Source organism: Filicampus tigris, chromosome 13, assembly GCF_054856515.1.
Source record: "Filicampus tigris isolate MCC_2025a chromosome 13, RoL_Ftig_1.0, whole genome shotgun sequence".
NCBI classification, from domain to species: Eukaryota; Metazoa; Chordata; class Actinopteri; order Syngnathiformes; family Syngnathidae; genus Filicampus; species Filicampus tigris.
Window position 1 is genome coordinate 12,675,906 of NC_141229.1, and position 21,527 is coordinate 12,697,432.

The 21,527-nt window shown below is 40.1% G+C and overlaps 1 protein-coding gene across 2 annotated transcripts in view; it reads left to right on the forward strand.

Annotated features, from left to right (window-relative positions):
• Positions 1-21,527, forward strand: part of bahd1 (bromo adjacent homology domain containing 1) — a 48,667-nt gene that overhangs the window by 4,826 nt on the left and 22,314 nt on the right. The window contains exon 1 of one of the 2 annotated variants that reach the window (XM_086050097.1): positions 15,130-15,585. The exons of the other annotated variant lie outside the window; for it this stretch is intronic. The gene's annotated coding sequence lies outside the window, so the exon portion shown is untranslated. Of the gene's footprint in view, positions 1-15,129; positions 15,586-21,527 lie in introns of those variants that run through there. 2 annotated transcript variants of the gene reach the window in all.

A 21,527-nucleotide genomic window follows, 5' to 3' on the forward strand; every position in this document is an offset into this window, starting at 1 on the left:
TCGAACGCACTGTCCCGACGGAGGAACACACACCCACGCACACACCCCCTCACACCCACACACACACTTCCTGCTCGCACACAAGCCACATGTGATGGAAGACAGTAGAATAATAGAGAATGTAACCCAGATGATGCATGCACACAAGAGAGCAGTTTAAACATCAGTGGGCCATTGTTGTCTCGCCTGAATGGCAAACAAACAGTTGGCGTTCAGAAAGTGAAAACAACATGCCACCCTGCATGAATGACCCATTGTTCATCAAGTTGCATAAAAAGTGCAGTGGCACACCCCCTGTTTTGTCTTTAAATCTTCTCAGTGTCACTCTGCTGCACCCCATGTTCAAACTTTGAAAATTTGATGGTTTACATTGGTTGCTGTTTTTCCCCCAATCCTTTGAGTTCACAATAATAGCAGTGTGTTTGAAAAACTTTGTAAGGCTCCAAATCTTGAAAATAGCTTTTCGGTAGACAAATGCGTTCGGATTACTCTATTTTCTCTCCCCGAACAAGACATGAAGAAAAATGCGGCAAATCACTTCTTTTGAAAAAGTGCCGTGTAGTTAGCATCTTTGCCTCTCAGTTTGGAAGTCTTGGGTTTGAATGTTGCCTTTGGCCTCCTGTGTTGTTATCCACGTTTGTGTGTGTTTATTTATTTTTGTTTTGTTTTGTTTTTGTGGGGGGGAGCCTCCGGTTTCCTCCCACATTCTAAAAACGTGCTTCTTAGGTTAATCAAAGACTCTAAATTGTTTATACAGTGTTTTATGCTGCCGATTCCAATACAGATCACTTATGAGTGACATCGGCCAATACCGATTCTGATACTGATCACATGCATTAGCTGCACATTTTTCAATGTTAGAGCTGCCCATTACCGATTATTTTGATAGTGGAGGAATCTGCCAAGTATTTTTTAGATTAATTGATGAATCAGATGGAAAAAAAAAACAACAAAACATTTTATCCAAATTTCCATCCCCTTTTTTATACCAAAGCAGGACATTATTTCAAATTGACAGTGCAGAAAGTGCACAAACATATATTATAATTCAGGTACTGGTTCGGTCTGTAACATGTCAGAAAATAGGAAAAAATGTTGATGCATGCATGTTTGTTTGGTTTGCCACACACCCGTGCAGTGTTAAGGGAAAACGGGAGGTGATGCTGCACTGCACAGAGGCTGGTCTCTAGTTGGCTGCAGACTGCAAAGAACAAGTTGAAGGTGATCGGTTATTGCGATACACAATTAAAGGTATTGATCAACGTGTACTTTTCCACGGAAATCGGCCGATCACAATTGCTGCTCGATCAATCGGAGCACTAAGGTGAATTAATTTATTTAAACACCATCATTTGTGCCCCATAGGCCACTGGGAAAAATGTGTAGATACAAGCCACGCCCATTAGGCTGTTTGAATGAGATAGAGAGAAACAGGAAGTCAGACTAAGGAAACGCAATGCTTGGTCGTAGACGACCTCAATGTATCCCACCGCTTCCTCCATTTGTTTATAATGTACCATAAAAGTCAGGCTCCAATAACGTGGTTGAAACTGTTAATTGTCTTTTGAGTTAGGTTGCATCAATGAAAATTAAACGCCATCACTTTAAATAAAGTTGAAGAAAGAAATGACTGGCTTTGCCCAGGTTGACATCTCATGAACTGTTACTATGCAAATAAGAATGCGACTGCTGCTCCACGCCCCCCCCCAAAAAAATGTAATGGACAAAAGAATATAATGCTAGTGTATCAAGGGATGTATTGTAGTTACTCCAAAAACAGCACATTAGGATTATAGATACATTTTTCCACCGAAACCTGACCCTATCGTTCACTAACTGTGGAAAACCGATTATTTTACCTTTGAAGAGACCTAATATAATTTCTCTAAGTAAAACATTTTAAAGATCCATGATCACCCCAGTCATTAAAAAAAAAAACTCAAGATGCCCAAAAACTGTTTTTTGTTTTGTTTTTGTTTTATGATCCATGAAGGTAGATTGCATAAGATGCCATCTTTTATAACCTACAAATAAATGAATGTCTGTCGTTGTGATGTCATTGCATGCCCCGATCTCAACATCTACATGAATGACTACAAAACACGACATAACATGAGCTCACACGACAATCTTAAGCCTTAAAGATTTCCAACAAGCACACAGATACACTATGAGCTAGTTTGTAATAAAGCGGATTGTCTGTGGCTGTACAAATGCCAAGATCTTGTTCTTGTTTTAATGCCAGCTAGTTTCAGCGCTGTGTCCACCATTAGATACATTCAGTTCAGTACAGTGTACCCCGGAAAAAGATGACAACAATATACCTTTGTCGGTTTGAAACAGTGTGATAACCGATCTTTACAGAAGCAGCTTTTTACAATAGTACAGTGAACCCCCTTTTCTCTCTTAGATGCATCCCAGACTCACCTACAGTAGGTGATCATTTTAAAGAGACACATTTAAAAATGTTCTTATTTAATAGTTTTACTCTTCCCATACACTTTAAGCACATTTAAACTTGAGCGCATACTTTTTAACGTATTCTTTTGCACAGTTTATTTTTTACACTCTGCGCTCAACAAGTAGCTCTGCCCTTAGTCATCATGACAACAAAAGCGGTACTCTGTGTTTGTCCAGCAGTAGAGGGGGACAAGGGGGAGCAGTGGCTCATTTGCATGAGACAGGACCTTTTCCTCAAAACAGGCTAATTTCAGTGAAGGAAGAAATAGACAGTGAAAAAAGTACTATACTCTCATTCTTGTGCTTTTTGGTATTTTGATGAATGCAAACCACAGATGTTAACCTCTTAACATTTCGTTCCAAAGCACTCGTACTCTGCATCATAGCTTCTGTACATTTGTGACTTTAACATGTGTAGTAGGTGTAGGATAACTTTGGAAGCTGCCTGTCAAAAGATCGTGGCTGCATTTGTTGTCACTTCAAATGTGTTTGCAATAACGGTGCTAACAGCTTTATTTCTCTTACCGTCTGTGTTAAGATCCACAAATTACGTCTTCCAGGCGTATGTGGCACATATCACCAGATATCAAATTAAATTTTAGTATTTTTCTTTCGTTATGACTGCTGTAGTAGCTGGAAATGGTTGTCTTCTACATACCACACACCAAATTTTGCTGATATCTAGTATTATGGGAAAACTGGATGAAATAAATGTCAGTGGGACACCAGTACTTACTGCAGCTCAAAATGTGATTATCTGTCATTATCAGAGCTGGGCATTTGACAAAAAATTGAGAGTCCGTTATTCGTCATCCGTCTGCAGCATGGATACCCTTCTGTCGTCCATCATCGTCACTTCTGTTGACTGAAGATGACATCAAAGTTGCTCAAGGCTCGGATAACGACCAATCACGGCTCACCTGTTTTCTGAAGCTGAGCCATGATTGGTTGTTATCTGAGCCCTGAGTAACTTCGATGTCATCTCCAGTCGACAGAAGTGACAAAATGCCCCCCCGCCCCCGAGCTAGCAAAAACAAACGCTAGTTTCACAAACGCAATATTAATCAGAATGCCGTGTTTAGACTAGTGAGCCTGCATAGAATATATTTTGCAAAAATGTATATTTGGGTTAACTCCCCCTTTAAGGTCATTAAAAGGTGGTTAAAAGGTGGCTTTACCAACGCATCTTACTCCATCTCATGTTCTGGATTTGAACGAGTTGTGAACCTTCAGTGGCTCAGGATGTGGAAAGCTGTTCTGGAGCCTCTCAAAGCCATTAGCCATTACCCCTCCCGCTCTCCTCATCCTTTCTTTGCCTGACTTTCTCTGGCACGGCGCCTAAGACACAGCTGTGAAAATTACAGGTCTGCTTTGTGGAAAGCCAGAAGAAGAGAAGGCAAGCCCGGCGGGAAGGAGACGACAACCACGGCTCGCTCTGCCTCAGCTGTCGGCTGCCCCACAGCTGCAGTGGATGAGGGGGCCTTACGGAGCCGGGGTGTCTCTCACTTATCACACACAACTGGGATTGTTTACGTGTGTGTGTGTGTGTGTGTCTGTGTAGAAGAGCGGGGGCGTTAAACCCTGTTTGGCTGGGGGAATGGAACAGAAGCCCTCACTGTGACTGACAAATGTCACAGTGAAAAGCACGCGGCACCAAAGCGTCCTTCAGTTTGGCAGACGCTAAGAGCATGACTGAGGCCCTGGCAGGTGGGCGGACGGGCAGGCGGCAGCCCCCGATTTTCCCCTCACTCAACCGGATTGGAAATACAGCGACGGACTTCCTTTATCAGGGAATTATTGTTCACCATGATGATGACAATCTCTCCATCTCCGTCTCCACTCATCTCAATCCATCACCACCTTGTACTTTCCTCCCTCGGCTCCCGCACACTTTCCTGATTTTTCTCCGAGCCTTGTTCTCGCCCGCCGCGCTCCCCGTGTCTGCGTGTATCTCCCAGGGCCTGTCACGTAAAGGAACGCGGCAGGCTGAACGTGAAAAATAGCCCCTGTGATTCACAATGAGCCTTCCGTTGCTTTTTTCTCCTCCAGAATGAGACTTGAGATTCCCTCTCCGCTCCTCCCTGGCGCTCTGCTGTCTGAATGCAGTCTTCATCTATTTCCGACTCGCGCGCGGTCTCTCTTCCTCCTTCAGTCAGGCTGTCTGGCATGTCATAAGAGGCCTCTCTTGAAGCTGAGCACTAGAAATCATCGCTCACGATGAAACTTCGGGATCAGCAATGTATGACTTAGAGCTTTACGTCACCTTTTCTGTCTTTAAGCTCACTGAGAGGGGTATACAACAAGTTTCATCCTTCAATTTGCACTCGATTTTTAAAACGTGAGAGACCTTGTAAATGACGAGGGGGAAAAAAATGGCCAAATGTGCGCATACTGATCTTGGAGTGGTGTGCGCAAGATGATCAACACAGCAAATGAAACACATAATGATTTCTCCACTAAAAACACAAAGAAGAAAAAAAGAATAATGGTAGTGATGGTGTAGTATTAGAAGTAGTGTTGTTCCGATACCGATACTGGTATCTCCCGATACCACATTAAAACATTGGTATCGGTATCTGCGAGTACTTACAAAAAACGTGCCGATGCCATTCCCCGATGCTGTACTAGTAAAGAAAATAACAGCGCCTTGTATCTTGCTCCCTCACGACACTGATGTGTGGTGATTGTTCAGTACTAGCCGTCGCTATTGGCCCAGAGCAGACACTATTAACCAATGGCTGGGCTGCTTTTTCATGCGGGGTACAGGAGATATAATGACGGCGATATGGAACTACTTCAACATAGAAACTCCAGCTGGAGCAAATGTTGCAAGAGGCGGAACTAAAGTGGCCAGGTTCAATACGTTAAACCTGATACAACATTTGAGAACGAAACGTGTGAACAAGCACCAAGAGTTTGCGGCAGCGGCAGCGAGCAGAACAAGGTGAATGGACCGCAACAACAAACCCTGCTCAATTTTGGACTTTGGAGTTGAACTTGTTGGATTTTTCTACTGCTTGTTTTTGTTTTTTTAAAGTGGATTTGGGAGCGGAAGTTGTTGCGATGGGTCACTAATACTCAAAACAAACTTCTATTTTAACAAATTCCGGCAGCACTTAGAGGACGTAACATCAGCCTTGACAGAGCTTTACACATTGAAATAATGTCCTATAGCTTTTGTAATTAATCCGACACAATCTCTCTCAAAGATACCTCGTGTATATTATTTCTTATTTTAGTTTAATTTTACCTCTTGTTGCACTACTGTTATACATGTAAATGACATGATTATTGCACTATTTTGGCATTAGGGAGCCAAAACGCTGAGGTTTCAGAAGAGTTTATCCACTTACCGATACCACGTAGGCAATGAAGTTCTACTGGTTTAACTCTGTATTAGTCTTTTTTCCTGTTTCACAAAGGTTTTTTAGTCTGACGAAGCCATGATAGCAATTGTTTTACATCCAAGTGAGTATGCAGTTCTTTAGAATTTTTTTTTCAAAAGTCTCGTATCGTACAGCATCGGCATCGGCCGATACTGTACAGCTGGGTATTGGATTCGGTATCGGGGCCAAGTAATGGCATCGGAACAATACTGATTAGTAGAAAAGATATGTAGCTAGGCTAACTGTTAGCTTATTTGGTAACTACCCAGTACGTTGTGGTTGCAAACGTTTCATCCTGTCATTTTTATGGTCTTAATTGACTTGTCAGACATGTTATACAAACACTCAACACAACCGGTTGCTGCTCTATTTGTGTCCGGAAACATCAACGAACTTCAGGCCGCTTCCTAATTTTGTAACGTTCCATTTCGCATCACAATAATGGCTGAATGTGTTGACCACACACACAAGGTTTTATGATCGTAAATGTTTAACCGGTTTAACATTTACAGTTGTCAGCCCCGGCCGTTTTCAGCGTAGATCAAGGAGAGACAAATCACTATTAACACCCTGCACAGCACAGGATTCGCACACCTCAGATTCATCTTTTTTGGACACCCGACAATCTGAGAGAGAAAAAAAATACTCAAATTAGCCCTGTGCTTAAGCTCTTCCAGTCTTTGAGCGGCGCCTCATTTACAACTTTTTCATTGTGATCAGTTCAGTGCTACATATCCTGTTAATTTACTGAGCCAAGGATGTTATGTATTCATCAGCAACTGTTTATTTGCAGTACTAAACAGATATTACAAACTACTTCTACCAGTGTCTCCACAAAACATAGTGGCCTTGTGGGATTTCTGCTCTCTACTGATAAGTCTGGTAGACACATACTAAAAATCCGGCCCATTTTCAGCCCGATTCCGCCCCATCAAATCAAAATCAGGGAAGGCCCAATTAATGGATGACTCTTAAAGAACATCCTGAGTAATTATCCTGTGGTGTTGAGCCATTTTTGCTCCTCTGACTGCAGATGGTCAGGCCGACAATTGCAAGCATAAATAGGCAACAGTTAACCATTGTAAATATTGGACATTTATTATTGCAAATTTTTATGTGTGGTCAACAGCGATCGTCAGAGCTGCGGACTCTGTGATGGTGACAGGAAATGGGGCGATAGCCAATAGGAAGCGGCATGAACCTCACGCTGTTGCCAGACTTAAATAGAGGCGTAACGTCTCTCAAAAAGCTATTAACAAATTTTACAACCAATCTCTGACCCTATTGTTTATTCTTGGTGGTGGTCTGCATTCTACTCAGAGCTATTTTAGTTTATTTAACAGGATTGCTCAAGGAGTACTAAATCAATTGCTATGAAACTTTGTGAAGCAGTGGTGCATGAATCAAAGAACAACTCATTAAATTTTGATGCGGGTCTAGTACCCCTGACTTCAAGCACGAGTCAACTGTTCGATTATCAAGCCTGACTGTCAGGCATTGTTGGGCCTTTGTGGAGATCTGAACGCCACTGTGTGACATTCTTGCTTGTTTGTTAGCAAGATTTCTCAGCAAATAACAAAGAAACCATGCCATTTTTGTTTGAGATCCCGCAGTTCTTTATTTATTATTACCTTGACTGACTGTTGGGAAAATTAAAAAAAATAGTAGATTCATTGTTACTTGTTCAAGGATTTTTTCTCTATGAATTCTATCTTACAGACAACCAAAAACTGAGGACTTTATTTTCTGTAGAAAATGGAGCTATTTTTTCAGTTTTCATTTAACTTCTTAAGACGATGCTGACGACCCTGAGTGCTCCCTGAGCTTTTTATTTGAATTTTTAACAAAGATGTATATAATTATCATAATAAAAATATTGTCAACATTTGTATAATAATTTTAAAAAAATCAACATTATGCAAATCTGAAAAATTGTTCAACAAACATATGCTTAAACTCGCTTCAAGAAAGTTAAGAGTTACATTTTTTATTCAGATTATGATGCCAATGATTTCCTTTTTACTGAAAATTAATATCGGCTCCAAATATCGGTTATCTGCCTCCTTGGCTACTAATAATCGGTATCGGGCCTAAAAAAAACCATATCGGTCTATCTCTAGTGTGACGTCATTGACTTTATTCCACTGTGTTGGATCTGCGTCATCAAACATGACCTCACAGTTTTTTGACCAAAGTTTTTCTACATGGTCAGTTTATATTGCGGATTTTCACCTGTTGCAGGTTGATCAGGAATAGATCAACCCCCCCAAAAAAAAAACAAGTCTTCAAAATAAGAAGAGTCCTCTCAGTCCCGTCCTGAAGAGAGCTTCAGTGTTGGGGAGTCAAGTTTATTAGCTTTTATTGATTTGGAGCGTGAGGTTGTTCTTGTACAACTCCACCCCTTCATTTCCTTTCCCTGGATATCAAGTAGGACAGAAAGCCTCCTGTTCCTCTCCGCCTCACATTCAATACTTTTTGGAGATAGTGAGCTCGTCTCAATGCACTTGTTTCAGTCCTCTGTTTGTCTCGTTTTCTCATTAGAACTATTTGGTTTGTTATTATCTGACTCTTGTTCATATCCCCGCTTAGTGGTGTTTAGTTGGACAAATGTGAACATCACATGCAAAATCTATTGCAGACCAAATCGAGAAATCCTGCAAGAGGTGGTCTTTATTTTATTCATACATTTGATAGCAGCTCATCTTTTCAACATGCAAACGAGGGTAATATGCTAGAGTTGTGCTTTTGAAGTGCGTGTGGCTATTTGCTAGTTTGCCCAGATAATTATCCAAGTTTCCAACACTGGGTTTCCTCCATTTCATGTTTTTCTTCTAGTTTATTCACTTAATCCCTACAGTCAACCTTCATCCTGTTTACATTCTTGTGACCATTAAAAGGAGAGAGTGACGTCACATTGTTCGTTGTGACACATTTTGAATTGAACATGAGGAATTTTTACTGTGCGAACACAAACTAAATCAGTAGGGACACTAACATTGTTCACATTGTTGATTTGGACCAGGGAATGCAAACTACTTGTAAAAGCACCCTGAAGTGGGTTACACACGTTCTGATAATTGGCCAAATTTCAGTAAGCCCACCGCAACCCCCAAAAAATTCCAATAAATGATAGCAAAGCCGTCTTGGATTGTGTCTCAAAGATTATCCTAACTGATTATTCTGTGATGTGAGGTTATGCTAAGACTGAAACAGTTAAGTCTGACAATAGTAATAATGACAGTGAACCCGCTCATCTTGATTTGCTCACACAATCGGGCCATGCTACGGGCTTCTTGACTGTGATGTGAAATGCAATAATAGCTGGGTAAGAAGCAACCGGAAGCCAGGCTGTGAATATCTTGTGCCGTGTAAAGAGGGATTTTCTACATGGAAAATGCTTACGGACGTCAATCGTAAACGTGAAATCTGTTTAGTAATTTAGATTGTAAATCCTTACATGTCTGGTCAACGCCAAATTTGGCTGAGGCTCGTTGATTGTGACCTGAAACAGAACGAAAACCAATTGGCAAGTTCACTGAAGTCCGCGATCTTGCCGGACACAAATTGAGGAGCAAGCGGTTGTGTTGAGTGTTTGTGTGTCCCACAACTCAACTCTACTTTATTTCTAAGGCACTTAAAAATAAATCAATAAATAAAGTACTGTACATTATAAATGTTGAACATAAACTTAAATCACAGTAAATAATAATCATAATAATCATATGATGATAATAATAATAAATTGACAAATAAATGAAGTCTATATTTTTATTTGATAAATATGCTTCTTTAAAGATGTAGACTAATGCTCCTAAAACTTGTTGGTGTAGGCCTTCCTGAAGGAAATGATCACTCCCATAATAGGCCATGTTTACCTTCCTTCGTCCTCAGGTCAACTCAATTAACCCTGAGTAAAGTCAACTTTTCCGCGTGTTGAGAGAAGAATTCTGCGAGCAAAGATGTGTAATTTCCAGGCAAAGGGGAAGAGGTCCGCCATAGCGTGCCGGCATGGTAATATCTCTTATATTATTTATATCATATTACCAGCCCAGGTATTTGCTCCTCCAGGGTGAGGCCATGGTGGATTTGGTGCCAGAGTGCACAATTTGAACAGTCAGGAGATATTGGCTTGATTTGACTGAAAGTGTTTTGTAATCAGAATTGCTGACTCCAGCTCAATTCATCCCGATTGATTTCATTCATCTCGAGGGCGCAAGCTGATGTTGCACAAACACGCTAGATCACATAGCGAGCAGCGCTTACATTTCTACAAGTGGCAATTAGGCAGGTTGCTCAAATGTTAAAAAGAGATCAACGGCGGCGAATGACTCAAATGCCCGGATTATGACTGAATCATCATGCTGGTGTTTAATGTCATGTTGCATACATCGCTTCCGCTCCCACTGTTTGCTGGTACTGACATTAAACAGCCATGCTTGCCTTCATTAAAGCTGCCAGTCCATTTTCAGCAGTGATGATGATGACGACGATGATGATGATGACGATGATGATGATGATGCGCAGCTGTTCGTTCTGTGCTTAGCGCTCTCTGTGCTCCAGTATATCTCAATGACAGGTTGGCGGAGCTCCACTGACTCCTGGTTAAAAGCTGGCAAGAGTGCAGTTCAGAGTAAGGAGGTGGAAAAAACAACAACAAATGCAGTGGAAGTTGAACACAATCACTTTTATGATGCTGGTTGACCTGATTTGACTGGACGAATCATTTTTCTGACCAAATAAGTATCGGAACTGGAAGAAGTCAGTTACTGCAGATTACCTTCCGCCAATGTAATAATACCTTTTATTAATCGTACAGGCAGTGTTTTAAGCATTTTAACATTTTAACTGTCGTACGTGTGTAAAAAGAAGTTAACCACTTTTAAGTGAAACATAAAAAAATAAAGTGTTTACTACATGGGGTGTTGGACTATTTTCACAAAAATACAATTTCTTATTTGAATCTATTTTAACCTGTTGTTTATAGAAAAAGCAAATGGCATTCAAAACAATTTGCCTGTTTGTTTTTTATCCTTCTGGGTTTTGTTCAGAGGTGCAGCAATTGATTAATCAACAACTAATTGATAACCTAATTAATCTATTTTGATAATCGATTCATCATTTAGAGACATTGTTTAAGGGCATTTTCTTTTCTTTTTTTAAGAAATAATGTGAAAGTAAGTATTACCCCTTGGAATAAAATGTCCCTTTTGTCAAATTTTCAACAATTGAACAATGAGCCATCACACTGCTTTGTTCAACTGGTCTAAATGTCTGTTGTCGAAAATAACACTCTTTTCTCATATAGTGTTGTATAGGCAACTTTGGCCAAATGTTTGAGGTTTGGAAGCACATACATCAATCAAACGTTTCCCACATTTTCTAAATCACTGCTTTTGCAAAAACAATATACTGTAAATGGCCACCATGTCTTTTGGAAATATTGAGCACGATTGCCTCTCAGAGTTTCTTAGGAGGAATTAAAGTTTTTTCCAATTGCAGCAGGGAATCCATTAAAATTTTTTAACAATTGTTTTGGTGCGCCTGGTGTAGAATCAGATGATGTCACTGTCCATTGGTCTCCACAATGTCCAGCCTCCACATGAACGAATGACCAAACAAATGCAAAATACCTGTTATGGCTTGCTGAAGGTCTCTGTCCTCCTTAGTTCCATTATTGTTGCTTAGTATTTTCATTAACAGTTAACCACTATTTGGGAAAATCAAAAAGACTTGCTGAAATAAAATTCCTGAGAGCAGACGTTAGCTGGTGAACACGCATGAGAAAATAGCTCAGGGGAACAAGAAGATCCAAACGTGAGTCACATTAAAAAATAATGTCAGCAGCTTTTCTGTGCGTGATGCAAGCTTTTGAATAAAAGGGAAAGGGAATATACGACGCAGTTTTATTTGATGTAAAAACACAAAACAAATACTTGTCTCCACATTGGAACCTCAATTTGAATGCCCCCGCTGGTGTGTTTTGGCTTGGGCTCTTATGTCATTCACATTTACTGATACACGCTGATGCCCGTTGTTGCATCTCTGTCCAGGCAGTGCAGTAAAATTGGGATATTTTAATAATACGTTAATAATAAAAAAGAATGGATTGTACAATTGAACATGACCTCTGTTTATGTATATGTCAAATTGAACCCTCTCTCCCCTCCATATGTCGTCAAAGTTATCAGAAATAATTGATACGACAGTAAATTGCCCTCAGGAGCCAGGTAAAGATAAAGATCATAAATCTGCATTATCGCTTGGGGTATAACGGTATGCCAAAATCATGGTTTTGGTACGTAGTGTACCTTGGTTTTAAGGTTCATTTAAAATGAAAGAACAACTGAAATCGTTCCGTTTTAGGAACGTTTAATCAACAATTTGTCTTCTTTTCAGGAAATGAAGAATGCAGACAAATGAAACTGTGAATTATTGTGCTGGAAGTCGCAACACAAAACAGATGTTGTGTTTGCTTTTTCTTCTCCGTGCTGCATTTACTGGTATATTTACATTCGCGTAATGCCATTTCGAAAGTGAACAAGTTTGACATTCTGCCACAAGCATATGGCTTGCCATGGTATCTGCTAGCCAGAAACTGAATTCCACTGTTTACAGAGTGCCAGGCAGTTAGACTTTAGTGTGTGAACTCTACTAACCTTCCCATCATGATAAATATTTGCCTTATATATATTAGTGTATATAATATATATGTATATAGTCTCTTAAAATGACGTAGATGGCCAGATCTGGCCCTCATGCCTCAAGTTTGACGCCAGAGCTTGCACTACATTGTTAACAACTTAAGTAAGACCTTCTAGTTGCACTCCCCGCGTAATTGTCCTGGTCGGTGTGTTATTACAGTGCAGGTCAGCACTCAGCAGTCAGTCGCCCACGCCTCATTAACCCTCCACACACTCAGCTGCTTTACAGCCGCTAACTGTGCACTGTAAAGCTCCTATTGACAAGGGCGGCCAGCTTTTATTGCAATTAACTTTGATTTTTGACTAGAGGCTAGCCTGATCACATTTTGACTTTTGTATTATTTTTAAAAATGCAATCATCAAAATATGTGACTTATTATTAGATTGCATGTGTCATTAAGAGGATATGAAGTCAATGAGCCCAATAAAGAGGGCTGAGTGTGTTTATTATGGGCTGTCATCAATCCGACAACTGCTGTATGGTTGTTAATTACAGAGCTGGCAGTGCTCATATTTTCTGATATTATCAGTGGGAGTCGCTTTATGATGCTGTGTTAAATAATCATAATTTACAGTGTTTACTCATGGCCTGGAGGTAATTATTGACATTATTGATTATACTTCTCGTATTCAGCTGATCCCTTTACACTACTGCACGTGGTGTATGTAGGAAAAGATACCTCTGTGATGTCGTAAAATGTCTTATTTTGCCAAACAGCAGAATATAACAATCAGTCTCGGTCTGTAAAAGAATATGTGGAATCCTCACACAGATTTCACCTCATCTTAATCTCCATGGGCTTGTTAAGCACGAGTTACACTTTTAAGGGGAAACCCCATCGTTTCCATGAATGATGAAGCTCGGTTTACATGTCCTGTTGGCATTTTGCATCATGTCTTCCACCCTGTGCTTAGCGGAGGTGAAATTGATAACAAAATTTGATTCTATACAAGACATTTCCTATCATTTTGCATTTGTTTAATTTGGGGCAAGGGCAAGAAAAGGCAGCTTTATATTTACCTGTATATAGCACACTTCATTGAGGTAACTCAATGTACTTCACATAATTAAAAATGCAACATTTAAACAAAATGTTTTAAGGTATGTAAAAGCGGCGAAAAAACACAAGAAGAATTTAACAGCATACAGCGTAAGAACAGTATTTTGGAAAAATGGATTATAGAAATGCTTTAAAAGACCTTAATCATGGGTATTTCGAAAAACGGTCTTTAAAGAAATGAGGTGGACACAAATAACCAGCATAGACCCTCAAGGGATTAATTATTGATTAGATGGCATGCCTTAATGCTCTTGTCCACATAGTGTAATGCTATGATCTCTTTGTGAATCCACTTCATTGCTTTTCGGTTGACGTGGCGACGTGATTGTGGAAAAATTCAGATTCCTACTCACCGTGCATTTTGTTTATGACTTTCAATCCGTTGCAACATTGCAGATTGTGAATGAAGTAACAATATATAAAAAAAGATTGTTGCATGAAATAGAATCTGACACACTCTTAGCATTATCATTCTCTTAGCATTCACGTACATATCAGTACATTGAATGCTTGACTCAAGATTTACATACTGTATCATAACTTTGAATGATTGACTCAGCATCCAAATATCGGTGTTGCACTGAAGCATCCGTGTGGATCTGTTGCCCAGTATCATTACTTTAAAAGCTTAACTCAAGGCATCCACATCATATATTTGAGAAAAGCCATTGATGGGGATGCGCTACTCACAGCATTTGCGGTGTATTGTTGATGTATAGTAAATTATGGGCTATCGGCATTCACGCATTTTTGGCACTTCTGCAGCATGCCTGCCACCCTAGTGAGGATTAGCGAATCGGAGAATTGCTGTATCATTTGTTTGAATGTTTGAATCTCTCAGTATTCATCACAGTATCAGCGGTGCAAATACTTGACTTGAGCATTCAGATCATATTTTTGAAACCCCGTTTTATTACTTGAGTCACTCAGCATTTAACACAGTAACAATGGTTCAAATAGTGTCTTTTATTACATTGAATGCTTGACTCCAGCATCTGTGTTAAATTTTTTGCACCAAACTATCTTGCTCAATGCTTGACTCTTACCTATTATCCTTCTTACACAAGTTCCTACTTGACTCTCAGCATTTACTTAACTTGATTCACAAAGTCCTATTCTTTGATGCAACAAAGCATCATTCTGAATGTGACTCAGTCATCAGTCACCTTACACTACTTACTACTTTTAACTATTTACCTGTACATATCTTGATGTGCAAAGCGAATGCTTGGCTGAGTGTTCGCATATTTTTCATGCCACGGGGTCATCGGTTAATGTGCTTGACTTTCAGCATTCAAACATATTTCCTGTTGCAAAGCATTTCGGTGCGAACGCTTGCCTATGAGCCTTCACATGTTTGATTCCCACGAGTCATGGTATGCATGCACGGCACACCATTTATTAAACGGTTGTTCTCCGGCCATGAGTGTGTACGTGTGGCTGGTGAGTGTGTAGTGGGAGTGATTAGGCGTTGGAAAGACAGGGGAGAGATGTCCCGGCGCATGCACGCAGCCGCCAGCGCATGAATATCATCTCCACTGTGCCACTTCGGAAGTAGGTCACCCAACGCACGCCGATTTGTTCGCCGCGTCTCCTGCTTCTCGCGCCACCGATCGACACGAGAAGCCCGAGCGAACCGAAACTAAACCAGCAGCGACGAAAAGGGGATTATTATCATTGTGTGTGCCCGCGCGCGCTCGCGCGCGCGTGTGTGCAGGGTCTAGTTGGAAATCGCGACGGGACACGGAAGCTAGACGATGAACCGCGGCGGTAATTCCAGGCGGAGATGATCGCTTCGGAGCTTCTCTGAAAACACTCGCCCGTGTTTCGTAGCTCCGTGCGCGGACTCCTCCGTGCCACCGCGATGGATTGATCGACGATCGGCCTCTTTTGCGCCCGTCTTTTTCTCTCTCTTTTTTCCCCCCTCCTCATCTCAGCACTCCTGCCCCGGCATGCTGTCACACTGACCGCGGCCAAGTAAGTAGGCGAGTCTCTTTCCACGCACCCGTGACAATACATGCTATTTACCGCTTTGCTTGTAACAGTATAACGCATTTATAAGATAGGATGTGTGTTGTTTGCTTTTTGCATCGACCTACAAGGTGGTGAGGGTGTGTGAGGATGATGATGATGATGATGATGATGATGATGATGGGGGTTGTGGCGGTGATGATGGTGCTGGTGGTTGTGTAGAGCACTGTTTCCCAACCTTTATTGAGCCGATGCACATATTGTACATGAGAAAAATAATCTTATGCCACACCAGCAAAATATTTCACAAAAAGTGGATAACACACAGGTTTATTATGTATGTTCCGTCATCTAAGGGGAAGCATTTAACTGTTATGCTTGTCACTATAAGTCTTTGGTGTAGATGGCGGGAGCGGGGGGTGGGTGGCGTTTGGGGATTACTTATTTGTTGTCGTGTAAATGAATGATTTGCGAACCATTTAAGTGAAATTTGACCATTTTCCGTTGCACACCTGATGAGCACAGCGGTTGGAAATTGCTGGTATATATAACAGTGTTTAACAACCGTTGTTGATATTCTCTTCCTGTTTTATTTGCAGTTAGGCCCAGATGACACACTGACTGAGTAAGTCTGTTAAGTTGTACACAAAGTAAATATACTTGAAGGAAATGAAGAAAGACACCAGCACAGATATAAGTCATTTTCAGCCAAATTAGGTGAAATTGTATACTTTCCTGCAGCACACTGGACGATTCCTTACGGCACAGTGGTTGAGAATCACCGGTGTGGAGTGCATTGGATGACTCAGGCAAATCTATTATTATAGAAATCATCTAGTCTTATGTACCTTTCCATCCCTTTAAAGCTCTTTTAATACAATACTTTTTTGGGCACCCATTTGGACGGCCCAGTCAGAATTTATTGCGCAGGGGGAACATGTTTCCCAACTGTTCATATGGCAATAAACACTTTGAGTCTTGGATGTTGAAAAGTTGACCTAAGCTGCACACCAGCTGTGATCCTCCATAGCTCTGTAGGGGTTTGCGCCCCCCACCCTTTCCCACAACCAGGCTGCCTGCCTCCTCCCCTTGGTGGCAGTCACCCGTGTGGTGTGCTCCCACTTCACTAGTAAATAGACACATGCATGGCAGGTTGACTTCTAATAAGCATTTCGTGTCATTCCTGTCCCTCCCTTAGCAGTGGATTTTTATTCTCGACACTTTTAAATAATCCCAGAGCCCCCGCAGGGATACTTCTGACAGGTGTTAGAATTTAAAGGAACAATGTTTTTTTTTTTTTTTTTTTTTTTTTTTTTTTTTTGCTCCCCCTACACAGCTCAGCCCAAACCTCTCAAATATAGCTGACATCAACTTTGCCTACTCAACTCATTTACTTCTCAAAATAGGCATTTTAAAAAGCATTGACATGTAAATCAAATGCCGTGTGATTGAGGGAACGAGAAATTTACACAATTGCTTAAACTAGGCAGGGTGGTCAAGCACAGTGTTTAACAGCCTTAATGGTCATACAAGTACAATGTACCGAAAAATTACATGCTGTATATTAATACTTGAATCCAACAAATTGTGCACAGGGTGTCCTATGGTGTGGACATGCCCCAAATTTGTAAGTCAGAATGAGCCATAATCTATCAGTAACCACGCACCAACGCAGTAGTTAAATCATAATTACAGTGTGAAACACACTTGTAGGCCATAAATGTAAAACAGTAGGTATGCCCGTACCCGAGCGTGCCTTCTTGTGCCATGTGATGATGTTATGGTTACGCTGCTGCGCAAACTTGTTCATTGCGTGCTGTAAACCGGGGACCTCTTGTATTCATTGCAGGATAGCGTGTGTATGATTTCCTAATCGACGGTCATTATCACATTTTACCACATTGCCACCAAAAAGCAAATGTCATTTGTGGAGTTAATCTGTTAGATGCAGTCTTGTGAGGTATGATGAAGTCTAAATGCCATGCATGACCATGTTCGACTTTGGAGTATTTATCCAGAGAATTTGTGAACCTCAGAGGCCATTCTATATTCCTCTCTACTTAGTTATAAAAATAGAAAAGCAAAATCTTTTGCCGGTTAAAAATCCCATATGGTTTAAGTTGATATTGAATACTTTCACAGTAGATCTAAAAAGTCAAACGCTGCTCCTTCAAAATGCCAGATTGTTGTGTTGTATGACAATGATGTGTGAAGCCTGATGAGAACAAGATAAATCATGTCAAAACTTCTCACATTCAGATGAAACATTGTTGGACTTGATTGTAGGGATTGTACCATATCGTTGCGGTCCTGTGAAAAACATGTGTGTCCAGTATTGGGAATTTTGTAATTTTCACATTAATGCGATGTCTGTAACGCGGAAACACCATTCACGTAAAAATGAAAAAAATGGACGTCAATATTTTTCACAGGACAACAACGATATACTAAAAACACATAGGGTGCCTAGGGAGCAAGGTATCAATCCTGAATTTCTCAGTTTTGCACACCCAAATCAATGTGACATGTCTCCCTTGCCTGCTTGCCCCTGGAATCGCTGTGCATGTGCGTAATGGGGTTATGACTGTCAGATTTCAGGAGTAACATTTAGACTAAGTGACTCTGATTAACCCCAAATAAGGTAGAATTCTGTCGTTTTTCTGACATTTACTCGCCCACAGTCCACCAAAAACGCAACCACACAAAAAGGCACCTAATAACTCAAATTAGGAATGTCATCAACAAGTAGATAGCATATGTCACAGCATTAATTGGACATCCTTGCAAAATTTATGAAAGGTCGAGAAGAAAACAGGTCAGGGATGATGCCAAGAGGAGGCCTCTAGCAAAGTGGGGCAATTGTGTTTGAAGCAAAAACTGAACGGAGAAAAAGCATTAAATGTGCGAAAACTAGGGATGTAACGATATCCAAACATCACGATAGGATATTACCACGATAATCCAATATTTTGGATTTTATACATTTGAACAATCATTATAGTATTTTCAGAATATGAAGTGGGCATGCATATGCATTGTGCACATACATTTGGATTACGGACCAAACCAGTAACTGAATCATAATCTACGGAAAAAAAAAGTAATGTTATTTGCTGCTGTAGTATGAATTATATTTAATTGACACGTAGTTGAACCTGAAGCTGCCTCAGAAGTGTATATCATACTAGTAGCTATTCGCATTGATCAGTTCCCAAGAAGTAGCTCTGTTTTAAAAAGGTTGGTTAGTATATCATTACTCCCTCAAGTGTTATATTTCCTAATCGTTGCTTTTTTTGGTTGGTTGTTTGGTGTAACCTAACATTACACCAAAACAGCTAAAAGTGCACCATCACCCCAATGAATTGCGGTAGTGCCACTACGAAGCTTTTGTGTTATAGTCGTATTTGGCTTCAAATCCTAAGGGATCTGTGAGAAAGCTGAAGATGATAAGGAGTTTTAATGTAATTTTTTTTAAATGGTTTCACCAGGAAATGGTTGATCTTACCAAAAAAGTATTAGAGCCAGAGCTTTGAGAATAATCCAATCGAGTCAGCAAACCTTTAAAACACGTTTTATGCCAACATTGAGCCAGCAAGATAAATTGGGACTAAAACAGTGGGTCAACACAGAAATGCAAATGGTCAGCTAATATTTATCTTATAGCATGCACACAGCCATGGAAAAAATTGAGCCCGCCAGGTTTTCTTCAATTTAATTTTCATTTTAATGTCTGGTGCCGCTTAAAAGGACAGAATTCAGTGCCATCTAGTGTTCAACTAATAGAATGCAACGACCTAAGATGGAAGCGCGTGCATTTCGAAGCACACATATTTAAGGTGCCTCTGAGAGACCGCACGGTGCAATCCTACCAAGAATTTCTTCAGCAGAGGTGCAAGCAAATTGTCATTACAAACGACTTGTAGTATTCCCTCAAGTGACAGCGTAAGTGCACTGCATTTCTCTTTCTGTTCCCCGTAGCAGAAAGATGGCGGCGAGACATGGCATCTTCCTGTAGGGGAGGCGCGCCTTATGTAATATAAGTAGAAATTACTTCACCTACAATTATATGAAAAAGAATTACGTTGATGTGAAAGAGCATATTTTTTGCATATTGCTGAAATGAATAGTGGGTTTTTAAAATGAATGATCACTGAAAAATCAAAACATTCTACACATTGTCTCTTTAAAGTGTATCAATTAACTGACACAAAAGAAAACATGGAATGCCTAAAAGGACAGTTTTTGGCAGCACAATCCCATGGCTGTTTATGTAAGAGCTTGTGAAGTGATTTGGGTTACTATAAAGAAAACCTTTTTAAAATGTCTCAATGTTAAATTCAACGCCTGTGAACTGTTTTTGCTGTCGTTTATATGGTCCAAACAAATGTACCTTTAGTTGTGGGCATTTAAAGTGAACAGGAAACTGAAGAAAAAAGGGTGGTCTCTTATTTTTTTTACATGGCTGTACATATTTACATACATATAGCATATGTTCTATGTAGACTGCTTGGATAATGCATTTTTCTTGCATCCCCCTCAAATGCAGCTTTTGTGTTTGTTATGTATAGATTGTTTTCTTTCTATAGAACAACAGCACTAGGTTCGACCATCACTGGGTGTTCAGTAGCATGCTTTAAGTACCTGTTGTGTTATTGTATTGTATTTTCATGAGGTTCTCAAATATAATGCTCCCATGTGAAAAGTTCAGGTTCATAGGTTGATAATGAAATACTGGTAATAAAAAAATAGTCATTTGAGAATTTCATGGAAAAGTTTATAAGTTAATGATAAATAAAGGTCATGAAATAAAAAAAAAAAACAGAAAGAAGATCAAACAATATAATCCAAAGAAGTTAGTGGTTAGATTCCTGATTTTTTTTTTTCAAGAATAAGAATTGAGAATTGTTCAAACTAATCCAAATTGAATTGATACCAACCCTACTTGGAACACATACCGAACCTGAAATGTAGTCTTAATGGAACCACGTGTGCATCTGTGGTCTGCATGCACGTCCAAAGCGGTCTGCAGAAACCATGCAAGAGCCTTAACACGGCAGCTGCTGTCACGTTGAGTCGCCTTGTGGCCATAAACATACAATAGTTTACAGTTTCTTGGAATGGAGCGTTTAAAATCAAAATCAACTATGAATAAAGAGACACACAGAAAGCTCAAGATCCAAATCACATGGTACTTTTATGTTCTGTTACATTCCCGTTTGCCTTTTTTTTTCTTGCAATGTTACAAAAATAAAGTTGTAATTGGAGTGGCAGTAGCTCACCTGTAAGGACTTGGGCTTTGGAGCTGGAGGGTTACAGTTTGAATCTGGTTGCAGGCAAAAGAAGTTGCAACAAGTTGTTGGAGTGATGGAATGTCGATTATCAACTGTACTTGAGGCTAACCGCAGCACAAAGTGAACTTTTCATCACTGGTTTATGTTGTCGAGTATTGCACAGACTACAACAAACGACAACTTTATTGCACGCTTACGATGCTGTTAAGAGCTTCAGAAAATGACAGCAAAGACTGTGTCGTTCCTGTCATAATAGTCATTAACACTTGTTGGAATAATGGCCATGGCTCGTTGGAAGTACAGCTATGGTGAGTGATATTTTAAATCATTTGTTTTGGCGCTTGAGAATGTCGTCACATGAAATGACCAGTACGCTCAAATAGGGTCCTGCATTTATTTAAAAATACGTGTGTGTGCACAAGTATGTGCAATGTGCATTGTTGAAAGGTCATTGTTAAGTAAATAATTCAGTAAGTGATTTATTCTTTGAAGCATTAATAGTATTAAATATACAGGAAACAACTCCCATGCGCAGTCCTGCTGCAAAGTTCCTGACAGAATTTTAAAAATAGGAAAATTAATAAAAATTGTTCAGGAAGTGCATTTCTGTCAGTTGGTGGCTCTTGTGAATGTGATTCAGTGATCATTTTTTTATAA